Raw genomic sequence first — 24,652 nt, 5'->3', positions numbered from 1 at the left:
GTGCCCTCCCCTATATTTGTTCTCAAGCAGGACCCATGACATCAGGAGGGTGATGTCTTGATTTGCAAGAAAATTGGATTTGAGTGAGGCAGAACTGTGCAAAGTCATCATCCTTACTCTCTCCTCCAGAGTCATGAGAGTCCAATGGCAACACCCATGTCAGGATGACTGGCAGTGACCCTAGATACAGTGGAAGACTTTGACCTTTCCAGGCTAGGTCTTTCCCAGGTCTCAGTTTGTCTGAGGCAACACCCAGCTTTAGGTCAAAGCCCCAGCTACGGCTATCTCTCACTAAATGACTGAACCCATGTGGCTTAACGTCTCTGGACCTTAGTTTACTTGGGGAATAGAAATAGATGTCCATTTCAGCTCTAAAATAGCATAAAAATATGGAAATATTCACAGAAGCCAAAACATTATTTTGTCTATACTTTTTTTTCAAAGAAAGAGAAGTGGGACTTCTTTGTATTTTTCTCTTCATTTAATTATTATCATTATTATTTTGATATTCTGAACAGCAACACATCTGAACCTTTCTTTATACAAATAAAAAGAGAAAAAAAGATTTCAAACAAAACGGTGTACCTCCATTACATTCAGCTTGCTTCCTTTTTAAAAGTATGCAGACAGTTCAACAGATAGTTGAAGCTATCTTCATTTCATTGTACATTGTATCTTTTATTCTTTGATTCATTCCCAGATCCAAGTCTGACTATATCATTGAGAAGAATGAACATAATCTAATAATTCAGACTGGTGCCAAGTTCCCATTATGATGGAGCTGAAACCAAATCAAGTGAAATTGATTTAATTGAATTAATGTATACTCCTACTTTTACTACTGTGTACTCTGTAATGCTACTACTACGTAGGAGGTACTATGCTAAGTATTGAGTACACAAATTAAAAAGTGGAACAGTGCCCATCCTCATGGAACTTGCATCTTACTGAAATCACATGTACACAAAGTAGATATAAAGATATGCAAAATAAACATGAAGTGATTTCCAGGACTTTCTTGATAATTAATATCTCAACTCACTTTTTGTATCCTTGGAAATATACTACAGCCTACGTTGCTCTCCAAGTCATTGTTTGGACCCTGATTGATTTAGAATGAATGTAAATAGGATTTGTTTCTCTTTTGGCCAGAAACCCTGAGGGTCTTCCCCTCCCAGTTAGATTTTTTTGTTTGGAGGCACTGGGTTAAAGTCCTCTTTGCCTCATTTTTTAAAATTTTTTAATTTTTTTTTAATGTTCTACAATCACTACCACAAAACTTAGATTTTTTTTTTCTCCCCTCCCTACCCCCCACCACTCCCCTCCCTCCCCAAGACGGCATACGGTTCTATATAGGATCTACACATACTTTCCTCTTGAATATGTTTTCACTATGGTCATGCTGTGTAGATGAACTAAAAGAAATGGAAGAAATCATATAACAAATCAAAACATAATACACACACACACACAAATGATCTGCTACATTCTGCGAATGAATTCCATAGTTCTTTCTCTGAGTGTGGAAGGCATTTTGCCTTAGAAAACCATTGGGATATGTTTTTTTTTAAGTTCTTGTGTTGTTACAAAGTTCCAAGTCTACCAGAAAAAACTCTTGCACACTGTGGTTATTGCTGTGCACAAAGTTCTCCTGGTTCTGCTCCTTTCGCTCAGCATCAGTTCATATAAGTCCTTCCAGGCCTCTCTGAAATCTTCTTGTTCATCATTTCTTATGGTGCAAGAGTACTCCATTACATTCATATACTATAATTTATTCAGCCATTCCCCAATTGATAGACATCCCCTTGATTTCCAGTTTTTGGACACTACAAAGAGTGCTGCTATAAATATTTCTGTACATGTGGGACCTTTTCCCATTTTTATGATCTCTTGGGGATACAGTACTAGAAGTGATATTGCTGAGTCAAAGGGTATGCACATTTTTGTAGCCCTTTGGGCATCGTTCCAAACTGCTCTCCAGAATGGTTGGATGAACTCACAGCTCCACCAACAATGAATTAGTGTTCCAACTCTCCCACATCCTCTCCACCATTTATCATTTTCCTGATCTGTCATGTTTGCCAATCTAATAGGTGTGATGTGGCACCTCAGAGTTGTTTTGATTTGCATCTCTCTAATCAAAAGTGATTTAGAGCATTTTTTCATATGATTATAGATATCTTTAATTTCTTCCTCTGAAAATTGCCTGTTCATATCCTTTGACCATTTATCAATTGGGGAATGACTTGTATTGTACATTTGACTCAATTCTCTATATTTCCTAGAAATGAGGCCTTTATCCCCAAGATTAGCTGTAAAAATTCTTTCTCAATTTACTACATCCCTCCAAATTTTGATTGCATTGGGTTTGGTTGTCTCTTTGCCCCATTTTTTAAAATCTCATTTTAATTACTGAATGGGCATTGATTGCCTCAGTCAAAATGAGATCTGCTAAAGACCTTAGCTTTAAAAGGTCAAGGTCTATCATCGTATCTGGGGCCATCTCTAGTCATCTTGACGTGTATCTGGCCTCTGGACTCAGATGGCTCTGAAGGAGACAGTGAGGCTGGTGACTTTGCACAACTCTTCCTCACTTAAATCCAATTCACTCGAATGTCATGACATCACCTCCCTGATGTCATAGTCTTCTTTGAGAACAAAGTACAAACAAGAAGGATTCCTTAAAGATTATGGTGCTCTAACCTTTCTGGCATCCATTTCACCTTAAGGATTTTATCTATATCTTCATTATACAGCCAAGATGTTAGGATCCAAATGCGGTACTTCCTAGGTCACTGATGATGAAGAGGAATTGTCATAGAAATATTGACAAATGTGTTCCATTTTAATGGCCACTGTTTATCCTTTTTGTGTATTATACGTGGGAATGGTCTTGGGATCATTGGGCTTCACTGGATCCTGGTAAAGGGTGAAAGCTGTATGGTTAGAACACTACCACCAAGAGAACAATCCTTCCAAATGATGGAATCAACCCAGTTGAAGATGTGTAGACATTTTAGAAACAATAATTATTTGTCTGAAACATAAACCATCATTACTATCCATATACTTTTTTCAAATTTCTGGGCTATTCAATAAAATCCCCTCTATGCATCTGGAGTATTTCAATTTGCAGTCAAAGTTTTTGGCTAGAGAAGAAGCCAAATGTTTTAGGTAGATTTATATCAGACTGAAATTTTCTTTCTAAAATCTGGATTCTTTTGGCAAAGTGTTGCCTAAAAGATCTGCCTGGATCCATTTGCCAGTTCAATCTACACAGATGGCTTTGGCTTTTCTCCTAAATCTCTGAACTGATAAGCCTGTGATTCTATTTGACACAAGCAATAGAACCTTAGAACTAGAGGGAATCTTAAGGACCATCAATTCTGACCTCTCCCTTATTTTACAGATATGGAAACCAAGACCCAGAAAGGTTTAATGACTTGCCTAAGGTTACATAGGTAGTTAGTGGCAGAGTTAGATATAACACCTAGGTTCCCAACTCTTAGTGAAAGTAAGGCTCTTTCTATTCCACCAGCCCTCTTCTCTCATCTTGCAGATAAAGCATTTGCTATACTAGTTGGAAATGGGCCTGGATCAATATTAACATAATTAACAACAACAAACATTTACTGAACCCCGCCCCCCCATATATGCTTTGGGATATGAGTTTTCTAGACTCATTTCAAGGTGCAGATTTGGGGTCAGATACCAAGTAGCAGTTGTAGGGTAAAAAATGAGATTGCCAGCTTCTGCCAGCTGTAGCAAAGGGACAATTAGTAAAGGATAGACCAAGAAAACCACATAGTAAGGAATACAAGGAAAGGTCTAACTAGTGTTACTTATAAGAATGCGTTAGAAGTGCCAAGTAGTAACTTTTTCAATTATTGTGGGCATCGCTGAAAAAAGATAGGGGTCTGTAAAACCCAGGAGAATTGTCTATGTCTTCTGTGCTAAATATGAACTTATAGAGGCATTTGACTTTGTAATTACTTCGATTTTAGGATACAGTAAGTCTATCATCTTTTTCTTTCAGATATTCTGAGAGTTTTCAATTTTTAAAATATATTAACTTTTCCTTTGGAATTTTTCTTTACTTGTGAAGCAAATGCATGACTTATTTTAAATCACTTTGTCTTCATTTGGATGCACACTGATCCACCATATCAAATAGAGTGCTTTCATGGATAAAAAATTGATTTAGCTTAAAAACAGATCACTCTTCCAATATTTGGCACACTACAGATGGGAAGCTTTGATGATGGGAAATCAGAGAAATGGTTTTCTGTAACATGAGGAGCATCCCTAAAGCAACCATTTAACTACTTCAAGAAGTTAACCAGCTTTACTAGTCATCTGGATTGTGGAGGTGGTGAATTATTCCCTCAAGCTGGCTAAATGTAACGGGGAAGAAAACCAGGCTTAGAAGCCACATCCAAAACACATACTCTCCCCGGAGGCTTTGTTCACATTCCAGCCAAATTCACTCCCAGATATCACAAGAACTCAAGCTAACCTGTTCAAAGACAAATGGGAAACTTGTTTTCTACATGAATTTCTTTCATACAAGTAACATATGTGTGTGTGTCCTTGTGTACAAATGCATGCAATTCTGAGACAGCAAATCAATTCTGAATAAATGATAATATATCTGATACATGCTATATGTGTATGGATAGTTGAGTGGCATATTGAATAGAGTAGGAGCCCCGAAGTTAGGAGGACCTGAGTTCAAATCTGGCCTTAGATGCCTACAAGGTGTGTGACCCTGGGCAAGTGCTTTAACCCCCTTTGCCTCAGTTTTCTCATATGTAATGGCAAAACCATTTTAGTCTTTTTGCCAAGAAAGCCCCCAAATGGGGTCACAGCTCTAACCTTTGGCCTTATTAATTTCTTCCATTTTCATACACTATTTTTTTGAAACATCTAGGTGATATAGTGGATAGAGCACTGGGTTTGGAGTCAGGTAGACCTGAATTCAAATCCAGCCTCAGAAACTTCCAGCCTTAGAAACTTCTAACTTGGTGACCTTGGGCAAGTCACTTAACCTCTGTTTGCCATTGGAGAAAGAAATGGCAAATGACTCTAGTATCTTTACCAAGAAAACCCCATGTACAGAGGTCCACAGGAGTCATAAAGAATTGTACACAACTGAAAAGACTGAACAATAATAAGTCTGCAGTTTCTTAACCAGGGTCCAAGAAATTGTTTAAAATTTTTTTCACAATTGTTTCTCAATATACATTTTCTTGGTAATCTTATGCACTTATGAGAAAAGGGTCCATTACTAAAGGAATCCATGACTCAAAAAAAGTTAAGAACCCAGATTTTATTTTATAAGGGGTTCTTCATCTATTTTATTTTAACAACCCCCTTGTTTTATCAGTGAGGAAACTAAGAAGGCAAAGGGACTTACTTGAGGTCACTTGCAACTGATGGAGCCAGATCCCACAGCTCTTGGCCCTTACTAAGGCCAGAGTTCTTTCCACCTTATTATGTTGCTGCTACATAAGGGGAAAATTTTTCTAATAGAAATTCTGGAAATCCCTTGAGCTGTTGTTGATACCCAAGTAGGACAATAGCAACAAGGTACCCTAAACATAGGTCTCACGCTGATATTTGAGATGCTTCATTTGCCGGGACAGTGATTTTCTCCTTTCCCTCTTTGCCTCACCCTTTGAACTCAGTGGGCAGCAAGATGGATGGGGAATGAGAATTGGACCCGTGCCTGATAGTGGAGCATTTGAGTGGGCAGGGTGAGTAGTATTGTACCTTTAGGATATGGAGTAAGTTGTCAGGGCTTCTTAGATTAAGGTCTCCACACTTCAAGTGAAATGGAGAATTGAGATATTTACCTGGGAAACTGAAATTTAAAGGATCCTATTTTAGGCATCAAATTAATTTTATTGCAGAAGAATTCCATAATAATCAATAATAAGGATGCTGCTGCACATAAATGGAGGCTGCACAATGAAGACTTGTATTCAAATCTTTCCTTCATAACCAATATTAGTAAGAAGTTATTTTCCAGATTACATTTCATTTTTTTAAAAATATTTTTTCCCTATTCACATGTAAAGACAACTTTGAAACATTCATTTAAAAAATTTTGAGTTCCAAATTTTCTCTCTCTGTCTCTCCCCTCCCTGAGTCAGTAAACAATTTGATATAAATTATGCATGTGTAAGAATATAAAACATATTACCATATTAGTAGTGGTGTGAAAGAAGACACTGACTCAAGGAAATAAACACAATCACAAAAAAAATACAGAATGTAAAAAATAGTATGCTTCGATTTGCATTCAGATTTCATCAGTTCTGTTCTAGAGGTGGATAGCGTTCTTTATTACGAGGCCTTTAGAATTATTTTAGGTCATTGTATCTTTGAGAATATCTAGGTCATTCACAGTGGATCATCACATAGTATTGATGTTACTGTGTACGATGTTCTCCTGGTTCTGCTCACTTCACTTTGCATGAGTTCATATAAATCTTTTGAGGTTTTCTTCTGAAATCAGCCTGCTCATCATTTCTTATAGCACAGTAATATTCCATTACCATCATATACTACAAATTGCTTAGTCATTCCTCAGTTGATGGGCATCCTGTCAATTTTGTCATTATAAAAAAGAGCTGCTATAAATATTTTTTACAAGTAGGTACTCTCTGCTTTTTATCTCTTTGGGATATAGACCTCACAGTGATATTGCAGTTTTATAGCTCTTTGGGCATAGTTCCAAATAGCTCTCCAGAATGGTTGGATCAGTTCACAACTCCACCAGCAATCCAGCTTGCATTTCTTAAGGGATATCCTTATGAATTTATCCTTAGTAATTCATGTTATACAAAGGAGGAAAGGGGAAACCAGAAAAGGGTACAGTGTATGGAAAGGGACCATCACATCAATTATCAATGCTTACCAGAGTGCCTTACGTATTGTGGACACTTGATAGATACCTGTTAAATTGTTTAAGCTTTTTTTGAATGCTCACTGGGAAAACTCAGCTGACTCCAGGGCTGCCTTGGGACAGGAAGGGCCATGGTTATCCTGATAGCTCCAGTTCCTTCAGCCAATTTTCCAATAGCATGGTCTCTGGATTCCTCACCATCCTAGTCATCCTCCTCTGAATATTATCCAGCTCATTAACAGGATATGTTTATTTCCAAATTTTCCTTTTCATATTGTCAACCTGGGTCCATTGATGAGCATGATGCAATCACAAACTTGGGTAAGTTGAAAGAGTTAAGATTTCGAGTGTGGGTTCAAACTCTGGCTTTGATACTTCCCACCCATGTGCCCTTCACAAAGTTACTGCATCGATTTTGGCCTCAGTTTCTCTTTCTTTTTATGAAAGTCATGTGCTAAGTTTTTTGCAAACTTAAGCAGAAAAGCAAGCTGCATGTAACAAAGATTCACAATTTAGTGAATAAGCCTCTTTTTCTGTTCTTCTATGTATATGATAATGGCAAATGTTCTGGCATCGTGTTCCGAATTTTCAAAAATAAAGTTCAAATAACAAAGGGTTATGGGCTATAATCAAGGATAGACTTGGTAAAAATGGACTGATTGTCAGATGTACAATTAATACCCAATATGACAAGAGCAATTTCATGATGAAAATGTTTGACCTCAGTTTTCTCAACTGTAGAATGAAGGATTTGAATGAGATGATATCTGAGGTCTGTTCTATCTCTCTAAATATCATCTTTGTTGGGGTTCAGTCATGGAAGACTGATATTTCAGGGAGGAAGGAAAAAAAGATCTTCTTCTCCTCTTTCATAATTTCTCTTTCAGATAAATCCTATATTCAAATTTTGGCCACCCTGTTGGGCACCTAGAACTTTCTGCTTCCTCGAATAGATGGCAAGGGAATTAATGATGTTGGAAATCATTTGGAGACAATCCATCCCTGAATTAAAAATTGTGTGATGGCTATAACATTCCATTCAGACTAGGGTCTGGGTCACATCTACTTTTCAGTCCCCACTGGCTGGCCCAATCTAAGCCAATCCAAACCAATGAATATTTATCAAGGATCATGATATGCAAACTACTATATGAGGCACTAGGGATAAAAAGACAAAATGAAAAACAATTTCTGCCCTGAAGAAGCCTACATTCTATTGGCATACAACAGGCTCTGAATATAGAAATGAATTTATTCAACAGAATTATATAACACATACTAATATTTTCCCGCTAAATTTCCAAATGGTGGGGTCATGAACCGGGATTCTCAAAGGATATGACAACAGAGAGCAAACTCTGATGGATCCTACCAAGCTGGAAAGGCTTTGAGTACGGTTCAGGGACACATTGTATTGTTTGTTTATTTCTTGAAGAGGACCAATGACATCATGAGAATGTTGTCTTGACTTGCTTGTGAATTGGATTTAAGTGAGGCAGACCTGTGCAAAGTCATCAGAAAGTCATCAACCTCACTACCTTCTTCATTAATTGAAGTTCAATGGTAAGACAAAGGTCAAGATGATTGACCATGACCCAGGATGCAGTGGGTAGCCTTGGACTTTCTTAGGGGCACATCATACACTGCACATCCAAGAATCAGTTGAATTAATTTGGGAGTGGTTTGGAATTAGGTCACTCACTAGATGATTTTTTTTTTTAACATAGCAACTTGTGATATAATGACTGAATCAAAGAGCTTAGGTTTAAATTCTTACATTGCACTCACTACCTGTTAACTCAGATAAATTATTTAACCTATATGGACCTCAGTTTTCTCATCTATAAAAGGAAGGGGCTGAAATAGATGGCATTTTCAGCTCTAAATTGATGGTCCTATAATCTATTAAGTATGAAAAAGTTAGGATCTTTGTCAGGTCTGGGAAAGGCAGACACACTGAGATAAAATCATAATCCACAAAGTATTGGTATATTAAATAACATTAATATGGCACAAAATGTAACAACACTGTATATAGGTGAATATGGATTATATACGGATGAATATAGATGAATCACAATGGGGAAAAACTGGTAGGATAAATCTTGCAAAATAAGCATAACTACAAAGCTACTGAAACACTAAATTAGAAACAGGAAACATTGGATCTTCTTGTTAGAGAAAGAGCTGTGACCAAAAGTATTTGGAGTAAAAATGTTTGAAGATTTTCTAATTCAGGCTGTAGCAATGGCAGACCCAAGGTCAGTCAATTCAATACAACTCACCTCAATTCAAAACTCATTAAAAAAAAGTTAAGTGATGACTATGTGCAAAATACCATGTTACATATTGTCAGTATAGCCTCTGTCATACAAATGGTCATTTACTTTCATAAGGAGAACTAGGAGAAGGCAACAAAGTAAGAATGGGTAGAAAAGGGCTGGTGCTACATCCCCACCCCACTTCATCTAATGTCATGGACATATGGAGGACATTTAGGAGATCAGTGAGCCTGGATATTTGTTACAAGGGTTTTTCTTTCATTTTCTTTCCAATGGAATGGTTGACATGAGAAGGAAAGAAAATAAATTTTTGTTAACTAAAAAAAATTAATTTTTAAAAAAGGAGCCATGGATAATTCCTAACCTTATTCTGTGTTTTTCTGAAAGAGCAATTTTGTTCAGCTTCCATGAGTTTCTCATTTTCCAGATAAGAAAACTGAAACAGGAGAAAGTTATATTAGTGGCTCTAAAGCAGGCATTCTTAACCTTTTTTGTTCTAAATCTTTTTTAGATCCTATTGGCAATCTGATGAAGCCTGGAGAACCCATGTCAGAATAATGTTTTGAAAAATATAAAAGAAGGGAATCAATAAACATTTGTCAAGCACTTACTAGGTGCAGAACACTAGTGATACAAAGAAAGGCATGAGTCTCTCTGCTCAAGGAACTCACGATCTAATGGGGGAAGAAAACACTGGAAAGAAGCTGAAAAGTGGTGATAGAAGGGGCATTTACACCATATGGGACATGATGAAATCCTGCAGCCAGGAAGAGCAGTGTTCTGAGGAGGTGTTTATTTCATCTTTCAGTATGATGATTTTTCTGGAGACCATGAAGTCCAGGAAAGTAACGTAGGGGAAAGGATGAGGTAAATTCCCCAGAGAGCTCTTCTTATATGGTGGAAGATCAAGGAGGAGGTCTCCAATGTCCATCCTCCATCCTCTCCAATCAGGAAGGTTCCAGGGGCAGAGACCACTGAAGAAAAACTTTGCAGTTCCTTTCTTCTTGCAAAATGATGAGTTTCTGGAGATCATACAGTCCAGGGCAGTAGCTAGGAGGGAAAGGATAAGGTGAAACCAATTATATTGAAATATAGTTATCAGAATATTTATGTATTAGGGGGTATGGTGCATGTGCAGACCTCATTCACTTACTCAATTGGTACAATTTCTCCATATGGAGGATACTGGGGAGACGGTATTCCAGGAGAATTGTGATGGTGTATAAGGAGAGACTGGGGCATTTAGTAACTGTTTACAGCCATTTAATTACATGGTGGCTCTTTAACTGGATGCAAAGGTAATCAAAAAGGCCTGTAAGCTTTAGCTACTACCTTTTTGCTTCTTTCAATTCTGGGAAAACTCAGCAACTCTTTTACTCATGGTATCTGATGATCATCCACGAGGTGAAGGGAGTGAAGCTTCATGACTTAAAGTATTCCAAAGGTCATCATGAAGGTGTTCTAACATCCTGACACTCTAGAACCTGGTTCTAGGCTGAGTGTTGTAGCAAATTCAGTATCAATGTCCCAAGGAGCAGGGACTGATCTTCAGAAGCAACCTTTTTGACCTGTACCTGCAAAAGGCAAAATAAAGATTGTGGCATTTAAAAAGATTTGAGAGACATAATTTCTGGATAATTTAATCATTTTATTTTATTTATAATTTATTTTATTAATAATGCCAGCATTTTAAAAAAAGGATGGTCATGGGCCATCTCTCTTAGACCAAAGACAATCATGGCAGTGGGTTCATAATATATGTGCCCATTGGAAGAGGGGGTGTTCCCAAGAGTGGCAATCAAATCTGATTGGTTAACAATTAATGAGAGAATGAATATTATAAGGGGATGAAACTATTCAAATGAACTTTAGTTATTTCATTTACTTCAAAGTTGCCATCAGCCTTGGACCTTTTATTAAAAGAATTTATCCTTATCCAAACCTGAGTAGAGCACAATGACTCCCTCACTTGGGTGGGGTCTGGATAGGGAAGAAGGTTAGCTCAACCTTCAGAGACTGAAGTCTGCAGGATAAAAGAAGAAGAAAAATCTGAATCTTCCCAAATCATTAGTTATTAATAATCATTTCCCTCAAGACTTATTCAACAGTGATGTCACCTTGGAATATGAACTTGGGAGGATCTTTGCTATGTAGAGACAAAGCTAAATTATGAACCTAATTCCTCCTCCCCAGACTGGGGTGATATAGTGGAGATTACACCCCATAAGTTATTGGGGAAAATATTTGTACATTTTTTCTTGCTATAACTTTGAAGTAAATATCCTTTTATAAAAGTTAATTGGTGCTAAATGAAACTGGGGTGCTAATCACTTGCAACTAACAAAAAGGAGGACACAACCAGTAGGAGCTCAAGCTGATGGCAATAAAGAAGAGACATCCCAAGTCTTCAGAGTTATTCCCCTGGAACCCTGGTTCTGGTAGGGAGATGTGACCCACCTAGCTCTGAAAGAGTGGGGGCGTGGGGCAGAGTGACATGTTCCTTCAAAGAAACAAGTTCAGAGATCCCAGGTTCGGAACCCTTGCCCTAAAGCAGTGGTCAACTGGTGTATTTCTTGCATAATAAAATGTTATAGCTGTCCTCCTTTGGTACTTTTACAATTGTTTTGATCTTTTTTTGAGAATCAATATAAATGGTGTCCTAATATCACCCCTGCTTTACTAGTACCACAATATATCCATCTGGTAGACTACTAAAGTTGTTGGATTGGGTTAAGGTTTTATGAGGGAAACTATTAGCTGTGGGGAAAAGAGGATGCCTTCTCACATTTGGCAGTTTTTGATCCCACAGTCCTAAGGTCCCCATTTTATCTTTTCTGTTTTGAAGAGAGGCTTCTTTTCATTTCTCTGAAACTTTGAGTGTCCTAGTAGGGACAAGGGATGGTAGAGTGGGGGTGGGGACAATGGATAAAGATTTCTGACAGCAAAGGTGACAACTGGAGGGCGGGGCTGGGAGTGTGGACAGTTAATTCTTGGAGGGAGGAAGGTGTTGTTTGTTACTAGATGTACTGTTCATCCCAGCAAACTTTAAAATGTGAAGTCTGTTCCAGTAGGTGTATGATGACTCCAGTAAGCTTTGAAATCAAACATGTAAACCGCCGCCTAGTTTAGCTGGTAGATCCTCATCTACTGAGGGAGGCCTCTGCCCTAAGGTACATCAGCTGCATTCCTTTTTTGTCGTTTGTATATTGAGTTCTTTGTTTGTCATTTGCTTCTTTGTCCATAACCCTCGACAAAATAATAAGGGATACTCATCCCGAAACTGTAGATTCTCTACAGATATGGAAATGGAAACAAGTGATACGTGTATAGGGCAGTACCAGTGAAAGAGAGAAAAAACAAAACAAGTACAATAATCTTCTGTCTTCTAGGGTGAGAGAGAGAGAAGAAAGAAGGAAAGGAAGGAGGGGAAAGAGAGAGAGAGAAAGAGAAGAAAAAGGAAAGAAAGGGAGGGAGAGAGAGAAGAAAAGGGGAAAGACAGAAGAGGGAGAGAAAGGAGAGGTGGGGAAGAGGAGAGCGAGGAGAGAGAGAGGGAGAGACTGGGAAAGATGAGAGGAAACAGAGGGAAACAGGAGAGAGAGAGAGAGAGAGACAGAGAGACAGAGACAGAGACATAGGGGGAGAGGGAGGGAGGGATGCAGGAGGAAGAGAGGGAGAGAGAACATGAGAACAGAAGAAGAACAGTTGGTAAGAGTGATAGACTTGGTAGACCTGAGTTTGAATCTTGTCTCAGACCAACCCTTACTTGCTATGTGACCCTTGGCAAGTCACTTAACCTCTCAGCTTTAGTTTCATCTATAAAATGGGGTTGTAATGAGGATCCAATCAGATGATATATGTACAGTACTTTTTCAACCCTAAAGTTCTATATAAATGCATTTTATATAGAGGCTGTTACAGAATCTCCACTTTAAAAAGGATGCCCAGACCAACCATGTCTTCATTCCTCTCCAGGTTTCACTCCTGACTCTTTAGATTTTCTTTATCATGTCCCTATACCAGGAGCCACCATTTCTTCTCCTCTTTCCTGACTCTGCTTTTCAGCTTTTTCTAGAAATTTCTGTATTGTTCCCCCATTAGAATGTAATCTCCTTGATGACTGGGACTGTTTTTCTTTCTGCTTGTATTTGTATTTCCAGTGCTTAGCACAGTGCATGTACATAGTAAATGCTTAATAACAGCTTGTTGATTTGACTTGAATAGATCCAAAGAGTGCTCATGGGAGTGAGTCAGGGAAAATATCTGCATGAAAACATATGACTTAGAGAGATCTAGCCATAAAAGTTTATTTGTTTTTTCTCATCCTGACTCATCAGCTTCCATAGGGTTTCCAGCTGCAAGACAGTACCATTCAGAGATGTAGAAACATGACTGTGAAGCAGGAAACTTCAAAACAGAAGGAGGTGAATTTTAAATAATAACAACAAACCATCAGGGAGAAAAGTTGGCTGATTCATAAGGTTAAGATACAGGCAGCAGGAAACCAGGGCTAGAAGGACTTTGTAGTGGCCCAGGAGGTCAAAAATGGGCTGTGAGCCTAATGTATTCCATTTGGAACTCAGTAGGGCAGTTTCCATCTTCTCTGTATGAAAGCATCTATTAATACAGAGGCATGGTAGAGTACTGGCTAGACTCTAGCAATGAACTTGAAGTTGGGGAGAGTTAGGCTCAAATTCAACCTCAGACACTTAGTGGCTATGGGTGCTAGACAAGTCACTTAAATGTTGTCCAGTCTCAATTTTGTTTTCTGTAAAATAGGTTTAAAAATAAAATAAAAATTTAATGAGTTATTTAAAAATAAACTTCCTTTTTTTTAGTATGAAAGTAGCAAACATGAGCACTTCAGTGTGTGTGTGTTTGTCCTTCATTGCCGAAGAAGACCATGCCATTAGAGAAATAATGACATGACTTGCACTTGATTTTGTTTTGAGTGAGCGAGGGCTGTGCAGGTCACCAGCCTCACTTCTCCTCCAGACTCATCTGAATCCATTGATCAGATATTCATCAGGATGACTGGAGATGACCCAGGATGAGGCAATTGGGGTTAAGCGACTTGCCCAAGGTCACACAGCTAGTGAGTGTCAAGTGTCTGCGATGAGATTTGAACTGAGGTCCTCCTGACTCCTGCACTGGTGCTCTATCCTCTGCACCATCTAGCTGCCCCTTGAACACTTCAGTAAACAAAGACCAAAAGAAATGGATTATATCTATACTTCTGTTAGTTTTTTTTTTTAAGTTGTCTGTTAAATTTAACTTAAGGGTAACAAAAATTACTTCTGTGTCCCCCTCTGAACTGTTTTGTTTTCTGTCTATTTTAAAAAATGTTTTAATGATATTCTATTGTTTCATTTCTATTACTACCCACTGAAACTCCCGTTTACCTTCTAATAAATATGTTTAAGCCATACCACTCAACGCATTGACCATATCTATAAATATGTTGCATCATTTCTAGTTGATCACCTCTGCCAACAGCTGGATGGCCCATTTCACCATCAGTGCTTTGAAATTATGATGGCTTGCTGTCACGATCAGAGTTCTGTGAACTTTCAGAATTATTTTCCTTCATATTATTGTGGTCATTTACTAAATTTTACAGTTTTGCTGTGAAGATCAAGGGATCTAACACTTATAAAGCAATTTTCAAAACTGAAAGCGCTAGCTAAATGTGACATGTTATTCTTACTGGTTTACTATGTTTAGACACTCGTGAAAATTCCACAGAATTCCGGAGGAACAACAAATTCAGTTGTGTGTTCCAAGTATCCAGGAAAGAAAAAGTTGAGAACTCATGGGATGTTTATTCTTTTATTTATTACATCTCAATAGATTCGGAATTAGAGGGCTATAAGGAACCTTGAAAAGTTGCCTAATGTACTGTTTGCCTTCAGGCATTGTTATACTTAAGCCTTCTCATATAGATGAAGATCTGGTCTATTTTTAAAGATTTCCAGAAAAGGATATGCCATTACCAGCCTCCCGCCTCCCCCCCCAGTCACTCATTCCAGAGTTTAATAATCCTCTTTGGAATTTTTAAACTTCACACAACCTAAATTCCCCCATGCTGCTATCTAAGCCCATTCCTCCATATTCTATCCCCCATGGAGACGGAACAGGAACAGCTGGTCACCATGCTTCCTGTCAAACTGTTTTATATATTGGAAAGCATCATCAAGTCCTCTCACAAGCTAGATAAAGGCAATTCTTTTCATCTTTCAGTATAAGATTTTTTTCTAGCCCTTTAATCATAATTTCTGTAGTTTTGTCATGAACTGTGTCTTCTAGTCTTTAGCTATAGAGCCCAGAACTATACCCAGTTTAGTGAGGTCCTAACTCCATGGTAAATATAACGGGAGGTTTGCTTCATGTTCCTTATATGCTTTCAGCAACCTCTCCTTTCACCAGAACACCCTCTCCTATGCTTACTATCCTTCAGTCTCTATTCTGAGTCCTTTTTTTCTGGGTCTTGCTATCAAAATCTCCCATTTAGATGTTGGCTGATATTGATAATGATAGAGCCGGCTAGGTGGCACAGTAGATAGAGTACTGAAATCTAGCCTCAGATATGTACTGTGTGACCATGTCACTTAACCTCTGTTTGCCTCAGTTTCCTCACATGTAAAATGGTGATAATTATAGTACCTATTCCCTTGTGCTATTGTGAGAATCAAGTGAGAAAATATCTATAAAGCACTTAGTACAGTACCTGGCACACTGGAGGTACTATAATAAATGCTAGCCATCATCATCATCTTCATCATTATTGGCGTATGGTCGCCAATTTAGTAGGGGTGTCAAAACAAACAATTTCCTTGAAAATGCCAAAGAACGTATCTGGCACCATGCCAAGCAGAGAAGATATCTGGAAGCAATTTGGTCTTCTTTCTAACACCAAACCTACCCTGGAATGTTCTCGCATTCTAAATTATAGCACTATATTGCTGACTTCTCATTGTCCATTAAGATACTTAATTTTTCCCCTCCAATAGTTACATATAAAATAAATTCTTCATTTTACATCTTTATTACTATGGATCAGTTGGCCAGCTGGGCATCTCAAAAATACATTTTACTTGTCTTGAGAACGTTAGTGGGAGTGTGAATGGTTTAGGCCTAATCTGTCACAGCTATTAAGAAATCCTTCCAAGTGAATACTCCATTGATTCTGGAAGTTCTATCTTTGCATATGGAAAGGACAGTATATATATATATAATCAGGATTCTATATATCTACATAGCTACCACAACACACATCTGTATAAAGATATATGTATATATGCACATGTGCATTGACTTTGCTTAAATGTGGTGTAGCGTTGTTGTTTCTTTGTTCTCAGACATCATGAGGGTGATGTCTTGACTTGTGATTGAATTGGATATGAATAGGATAGAGCTGCACAAAGTCATTAACCTCACTCTTTCCTTTCAAAGTGATATATTCACTCTTGGCCTTACTGGTCTTTATTCATTCCTGATGATTTCTTCAAGTTGGAATAATAAGATAATAGAGCTGTAAGATACCTTGGATAACATCTAGAGAAGGATTCTTAATCTGGAGCCCAACAACTTTTTTTTTTAAATTGACAGCTGTATTTCAATATAATCAATAGTCAGTAAACATTTATTAAGCTCCTATTATTTGCCAGGCACTGTGCTAAGTGCAAGGTATACAAATATGAAAAAAGAAAAACTGTCCCTGCCCTCAAGGAGTTTATAATCTAATGGGGGAAAGGCAATGCAAAAGGGAGTTGAAAAGCGCAGTAGGAAGAGGACTTGAGGGGAAGGAGAAGTGATGAAGACATAGTGGGAGGAATTAATCTCATAAATCCTAAAGTTGTGTAGGCAGGTGAGAAACGAAGAACTATCTGAGCTGAGCTCTCTCCTTAGAGGATTTGGGGTTCATACCCACACCCCCCAATCAGAGGTAGTAAAGAGGCCAAGTACTAAGGCTGATGGGATCTTAGAGGATGATGAGATATATATAATAATGAATATCCTGGAGCCAAGTGGAGAAATCAGTCAGAGAAGACCAAAAGTAATACAGGCAGGTGAGAAATGAGGAGAGGAATATAATTGTTTCCATTTATAATCCTATGTATATACTATCACATTATTCTAGGAAGGGGTTTAGAGGCTTGACCAGACTTCCAAAGGGGTCCATGGCACATAAAAGGTTAATACTTGGTCAAGTTCAGCCCTAGTTCACCCAAAGTATCTTTCCCTTGCAAACAATAGAGTGTCTAAAAATATACCCTCATCAATCAATCTATCAATAAGCATTTTTAAAGTACCTACTATGTGACAGACCAGGAGAGAGGAACCTGCAGCCTCAAGGTCACATGTAACCTTTTAGGTTCTTGGGTGTAGCCTTTTGACTGAGTACAGGTTTTACATAACAAATAGTTTATTTTAAAGGGGATTTGTTCTGTGAAGTTTGGATTCAGTCAAAGAGCCACACTTGAGGACCTAGAGGGCCACATGTGGCCCACCCCTGTGCCAGGGCACTGACAAATATAAAAACAAAAAAAAAAAACAATCTCTGACCTCAGGAGTTTTCATTCTATAAAAGGAGATGCGTGCTTATGGAAACATATATATGAAACAGAAACAAAAGAGATTCATTCTTTTGAATTAATTAAATATGAATTTCCCCACAGAGTCTTCCATTGAGAAGCGGTTACTCCTGGGAAGGACCACACCTTGGTGTGACTCACTTGACCAGACTGCTTTTTTTCATGTTAGAAGGGATCATGGAGATGTTCAGGAACAGGGGACCAGGAATCAGAGTCTTTTACTGCAGCTCTATCATTCAACTATGTAATTTTTGGTGAAGTCAATTAACCTCTATGAGCTTCAGATTCTTCATCTATAAAATAAAGGAGTTGAACTTAGGTGACCTTGACATTCTTCTAGCTCTAAAAAAAAAATTGTGGCTGGAGTAAGAGGCAAACACTGGCTGTCTAGAGGAGATAGGTGAGATGAATGGATTTGAATGAGATAAAAGCATAGAGAAGACTAACTTTCCCTACTTTGCATTTTTCCTAGGGTTGTCCATCCCTTTTGCCCCTGAAAATACTTTAAAATCTTGGCAGACAATCTCCAGTTTAAGCATGCACTCACTCATGACAGTCTGGCTTGTCTTTTGCTTAATGGTTAACATCATGAGCTTCTTGGGCAGGGTCTCCTAAGTTGTTATTCTCTAACCTAAAAGCATTCTTTGCACTGATAGATGATGAATCACAAGCATGAATACCAAATATCATTGTTTGGGGATTTCCAGCTGCAGCAACTGAAAGTTTTATAAATTTCAACTTGTCCTCCATATAAGGACCATGAGACAAACCTGATGATGTTATCTGTCCAGATTTTGATGAAGATATTGACAAAAAGAAAGTAAAAGAAAAAAAGAAAGTTATGTGGAAAATTTATTACATATTCAAAAGGAATAGAAAACTGTACATAATTGATTTTCAGTTTCAAGTGCAATCGTCTTTTTGAAAAATTATACTGTTATGGAAATGTTAGATTTATTCCATAAATTAAAATAAAACAAATAAGACATAAAAAATATATACTAATCAATCAGTTAGAAAGATGTGCTCTTGACCTGCCATGATTTTAAGTTTTGATAGGATACATGGAGTAAGGAGAAAGTGGCTGTATGAGTTGAGGGAGTTTTCCACAGAGAGATAGGGGTCTGATAGGGATTCTCTATCAAAAATTTTGTCTTCCTAAAAGTTATTCTCATTCCTAAACATTGGATTAAGAGTCAGGAAATCTAGACTCAAGTTCCTATTCTACTACTAATACCTGCGTGACTATGTACAAGTCACTTAATCTCTCTCTGGCTCAGCGGTAAGGGAGGTAAAATAACACTTTCTCTACTCAACTCATAGGACTGATGTAAGCATCTGTAAAATGGGGCAACTAGCCTAGATAGTTTCTAAGTTCCTTTCAGTTCTAAATCTCATTATCGTATGATCAGATCAGATGGGAAAGTACTTTGACAGATAATAGGTATAATGTAACTATAATGTTATTATGATAATGGTTGCTTCTTTATGAAAACAAAATCTCATGAAGAATTTGACAAGATTCTCTAAACAAAGTAGACACATCCCTGTATACTTGCTGATTTAGATGCAAAGGTGGACCCAGGGGAAGAAGGAGGACACAGTTAGATCAAAGGTTTGTGGATGACTCAAAAACCTCATGCCTATTGATTATGAATACTTTCTATTAAAAGGATGTCAGAAGGGGCTAGTGACAAGTGATAAATATCTAACGACGTCATAGAAAGAGAAACTGATTGTATCTTCACAGACAAGAAACAATTAGCTACCTGATGTAGAAATCATTTCATAATCGGCTGTGTGGCTGTGTATAGGAATCAGCTCATCTATTGGTTAAAGGTCAAAATCTATGACAAATAGGGGAAAATAAGATAAAAATAAAATGATGACCCTATGTACAGTTATAGCAACTATCAACAAGTTGTTAAACTCTGGAAAGTGGGAAATGAACAAAATAAAAGACATGAATTTTGCTCTGCAGAATCTCTTAGAGAATTGTACCAAATGCCACACAGTTACTACAGTGAGGGAACTAAAAGAATCCCTGTCACTTCAGTTGACAGACACAATCTCCTTATCACACACACAGAATGCAGAGGAAAACAAAAGCTTATTTTCAAAAACCTTTTTGGAGGAGGAAGATGGAAGATTGAAGAAGCATTGCATCATAAAATGGCAAAAAGAAAGAAAGATGAGGGCGAGAACCAACTGAGGGTACGTGGGGTTTAAGATCATCCCCAGAGTCTTTACCAATTAGAGTAGAAGGGCAACAAGGCAGTTAGGTGGCAGAGAGGATAGAACATGGGGCCTGGAGTCAGGAAGACCTGAGTTCAAATGTGACTTCAGACACTTAACTAGCTATGTGACTCTGGGCAAGTCAACCTAACCCTTTACCTCAGTTTTCTCATCTGTAAAAAGAGCTAGAGAAGGAAATGGTAGACCACTCCAAAACCGTATTCACCAAGGAAACCCCAAAGAAGGACAATAAAGGGATGTAAATAATCATTGGTACATAAGAAGATGAAGCCAGGGAAAACAAGTGGACCTGATGACATAGAAGGAAAGCCATTCTGGAAGTTAAATAGTGAAATGAATTTCAAGATAGCTCAAAATGGCAAAGTTCCAAATGAAAGAAAAAGGTGAGCAGCCATAAACTTTGATTTATTTCAGAGTTGTGATTTCATGGTGGAGCAGAACCACTGATGTAATAACAACAACTGCTCTGCAGTCTTGGAGAGTTGCCTAGGCAATGAGGGGTTAAGTGACTTGTCCAAGTTAACCCAGCCAGTATGCATGTATGTATACATGTATGTATGTGAAGCAGGACTTAAACAAAAGTCTCTGTGTGTTGGTGTGTGTGTGGAGAGAGAGAGAAGACAGAGACAGAGAGACAGAGACAAAAAGATGGAGACAGAAACAGCCAGTGGAAGAGAGAGACAGAGCAGTGAGGGAGAGGAGAGAGAGAGGGAGCAAGACAGAGAGGGTGAGGTGGCAGGGGAGAGAGAGAGACAGAGAGACAGAGACAGAGAGACAGAGACAGAGAGACTGAGACAGTGAGGCAGAGAGAGAGAGAGAGAGAGAGAGAGAGAGAGAGAGAGAGAGAGAGAGAGAGAGAGAGAGAGGGAGACAGAGAGAATGAGGCAGAGGGGGAGACAAAGAGGGAGAGACAGACAAACAGAGACACAGTGAGAAAGACAGAGAGTAAATAAATACTAAAATACTTAACTCTCTCTGTGATCTCATTGATTTGAAGTTCTTTCCAACAATGAAGATAGAAACTCATCTATGCCTACTCATGTAACAAACTTTTGCCCGTGCTGCCTCCTAAAGTTTGCCACAGAGGGTGTATCCAATGTGTTAGAGGCTTTCCCCAATTTGTCCTGATATTTTCCTGAGGATTCCAGCAGTACGCCTCTAGCCATACAACTGCCCTTCCCCACTCTTGTCCCATGACCCAGCCAACCCTTCTCTTCCTCCCATTATACAGTTGCTTGATGATATCTCCTATCCCTGCTCTTTGCAGTTTCTTATTGGTCATATATAGCAGCCTGCTCAGATCCGCCATATGCCTCTCCATTGCCCTCTAAGTGATACTCACTTTTCCTCTCTTTGGAGGCAATTGTATTTCATGTTTTGATGTCATGTAGCCACAAAAGAGTAAGAGGTCAATAGATATCGGTAACTCTTGGCAGGGGCATGCTGGAGCCATGTCATACCAGTTTACAAGAGCTGGTTGTTAAATTTCAATATGAGCATTTGTATCTTAAAATCATCAAATACTTCACATAAATCAGGATTTGATTTATTGTTTTGCTGGTTGTCTAGAACTAGTGATGAAGAAAATGTTAATAATGCAGATAAAATATAAAAGTGTCTTGCACATAAATTTTCCTCCAGAGAACCAGTTGTTAAATATTTCCTGTCATACCTCTGCTTACCTATATGCTTACTTTTTCATCTCTAGAAAATCTTCATGAGAGTGGTTTATGAATACTTTGGTGAAATATTTGATGTAACTATGAGAAGAGAATAGTTAGACCTTCGCAGATTTTCAGAACCCTTCCTTGTAGTGACATAATTGTCTAAAAATATAAAAAATATGGGATGTCAGTTCTTTATTGACTTACAAAAAATGGACCAAATTGTTAGGGCAAAATGCAGCCTTAATAGCCCCCCTTTAATAAACTACCCTGCATGCATATATTAAATTTATCCATAGGCATAACTTTTTTCTATAACTCACTGAGAACAATGAGAAATGCCACTGAATACTGCTCTCAGTAGTGAGTATTGGACAACATCATTAAAGAGTTTTTGATTTTAATTTGTATGATATATTAATCAGCCAGTTGGGAAGATGTGGAGGAGAGCTGTCATAGTATAATTTCTTGGTTCTGAACCATTCAGAATTCCCTTGTGGCTATCTTTGAGTCAAAGTAATTAAGTAAACAGTAATCTTCTTGTTTAATCTTGTGTTACTCACTACAGAACATCATCAAGCACGAAGTCCAAATAGAAGAGAGATTCCATTTGGAGGTTGAGGTTTTCCCAGGAGCTTCTCTTTGTAAATAATATTGTGCTGATTACACTATGCAATCCAGTCATCCTCAATGAAATTAATGGAAACCCAGAAGAGATTGGCATAGCCATCTGCATTGGAAAGAGAAAGTAGACTGAAGAATGCACGAAGTGTAAATTATGACGTGGAGTTGGATGAATAGTTCGTTGAATTCATCCATGTTGGATTAACTCTGTTATCTTGGGTAGACTCTAGAAACTGACAATGAACTATGAATAAGAGGGAAAAAGGAGATTGTATTGCATCTGGGGAATTGTGCTACATTTTCAATGATAATAATGAACTTCACTCCACTGCATTAAACCATCTTTTTAAACACCAATTATCTCCTGATAGCCTCACAGAGTTGTAACTCATGGGATAACACAATTTCCAAAGAATCAAAACTAGAGGTAACCCAAAAGGCAATGGAAAGTTGCAGGCCAGTACAAGCCCACTGTTATTAATGATGGTCTGGGGATGAGAAATGATAGAAAAGACATCATCGAGAACATGTATAACCATAAAAGGAGGCAGGTCAGTCATATGTAGGATTATCTATGGAATATGTACACAAAGATATGGATAAGAATACCAGAGAATGACAAAGTGTGGAATAGCTGTGATCATCTCTAGCGGAAGGAGTACTTCCTGGTAAAATCCACTGAAAGACTGAAATATACTCTTACTGAAAATATATTGAAATATCCTCTTACATATTTGATCAGCACATCCATTTAATCTGATACACAAATAATTACCTGGTAAGGACACTTCACACACGATTTATTACTGTTATTTTTGGCTAGGAAACCAATCCTCTCTGACTTTGGAAACATCTTTGAATATCCTTCAAGTTAAGTTCCTGCCTCACAAATAGGAGATCCTTTAATAGGTTGATAAATGACAAAGACAATTTATATTCTATCGCAAATAACACCTCCAATTAAACAGTGAAGGAAGTGATCTATCTTGTTCCATGTTTGTTACTGTCCAAATGGGAATCCCAACTATCTTGCACCATGAATCAGGTGCTATTGCTGTTCAAGGGTCTTCATCACTCCTAAAATACCCCTCTTATAATAACCTACATGGCATTTTTATAACTTGCTTTTCTTATAGAGTCATCCACCTTATCCTTAGACCTTCTATAAAGCCAATGGAGTTGGTGGGTGGTGTAGTATTTTATTCTGGTCTTTCCAAAGTATGGAAGGTCTTGGAACATAAGTCCTAGTTTGGCCACAATGCCAGCCCTTCCTAGGCTGATGGCTAGTAGTTAAGTCCTACTCTAGGAGAAAGCTCTAGAAAAGAGATTTGTGTCTTAACCACATTCTGGAAAGAGTCCAAACTGTTATTTCATCTTCATGCTAAGTGGCCCACCCTCGCTCTGAGTTTAATGAGCCATCTCCAGAACTGGATGAGTATTCACAGGCCTGTGACATGAAGAATTATTCTGAGGACTGATGTATAACGCTTGACATTCCAGCTGAGCAAGCAAAAAAGCAACGACACTCCACCACTGTTGAAATGATCAATGTGTTGACAGAAATTCATTTTCATTTTATGACTTATTTCTAAACCGTATCTAGTTTATTCCCTATAATGTGCAAGGTGCACTCCATTGGCCCTTCAGTCTACAAGAGACTATCAACTCTCCTTTTCACTCACCACGGTTCTTTCCTTCATCCTGGGAAAGAAAGATTCCTGTGTTCCTTTGAAATTATGAGTGGATGATTAAGCAGTTCCTAATAAGGCTGTCTACATTCTCGCAGCTACATAATGAAGTCCATGTTCTCTACGCAAGGAATGCTGGGCTGCAAGACAAACATCTATTTATATGTTTAGTGATAATGGTGTTTATCTACTGTTTAATCATTTGTCTAAAGTCTCACGCACACAAAAAAAGGATCTGGACTCTTGGTCATTATCCTGGTATGAACCATTGACATCTAAAGATACAGATGTGGCAGATACAGACTGGGAACGGTACTGTTGAAACAGTATACTTTTTATGATATATATATTCTAACATTATCCAACTATTTTGAAGATGAAGATAAGGTACATTAGTAACCTTGGTTAACGAGTGAGATTACTCTGAGATAGTGCTAGCAGGAGAATGAGTTGAAACCGTCTGGAAGCCTGGCACTTTGTCTCCTTTCAGAGTGGCATTTTATTATATTTAAGGGGAGTGTCTTTCACTATTTACCACAGTCTGAACCGAGAGTGGAATGCACTACAGAATAAAAGAGGACCAGTCTGGGACAATGAAAACAGATGGTTCTATGGATAACATGCTGGAATGTTAGAC

The 24,652-nt window shown here is 38.1% G+C and overlaps 1 long non-coding RNA gene across 1 annotated transcript; it reads right to left on the bottom strand.

The window, feature by feature from the left end:
* Nucleotides 1-5,952: 5,952 nt before the first annotated feature.
* LOC140532860 (uncharacterized) lies at nt 5,953-24,132 on the bottom strand. Its single transcript, XR_011976704.1, has 4 exons — nt 24,010-24,132; nt 22,267-22,433; nt 10,525-10,766; nt 5,953-10,242 (listed from the first exon to the last, which is right to left on the bottom strand). It is a non-coding gene; the product is annotated as an uncharacterized lncRNA (long non-coding RNA).
* Between the last annotated feature and the right edge of the window lie 520 nt (nt 24,133-24,652).

This window comes from Notamacropus eugenii, chromosome 3 (genome assembly GCF_028372415.1).
Source record: "Notamacropus eugenii isolate mMacEug1 chromosome 3, mMacEug1.pri_v2, whole genome shotgun sequence".
In the NCBI taxonomy this organism is placed as follows: Eukaryota; Metazoa; Chordata; class Mammalia; order Diprotodontia; family Macropodidae; genus Notamacropus; species Notamacropus eugenii.
Note: the sequence above shows the minus strand (reverse complement) of the source record. Positions and strands in the feature narration are given on the sequence as shown.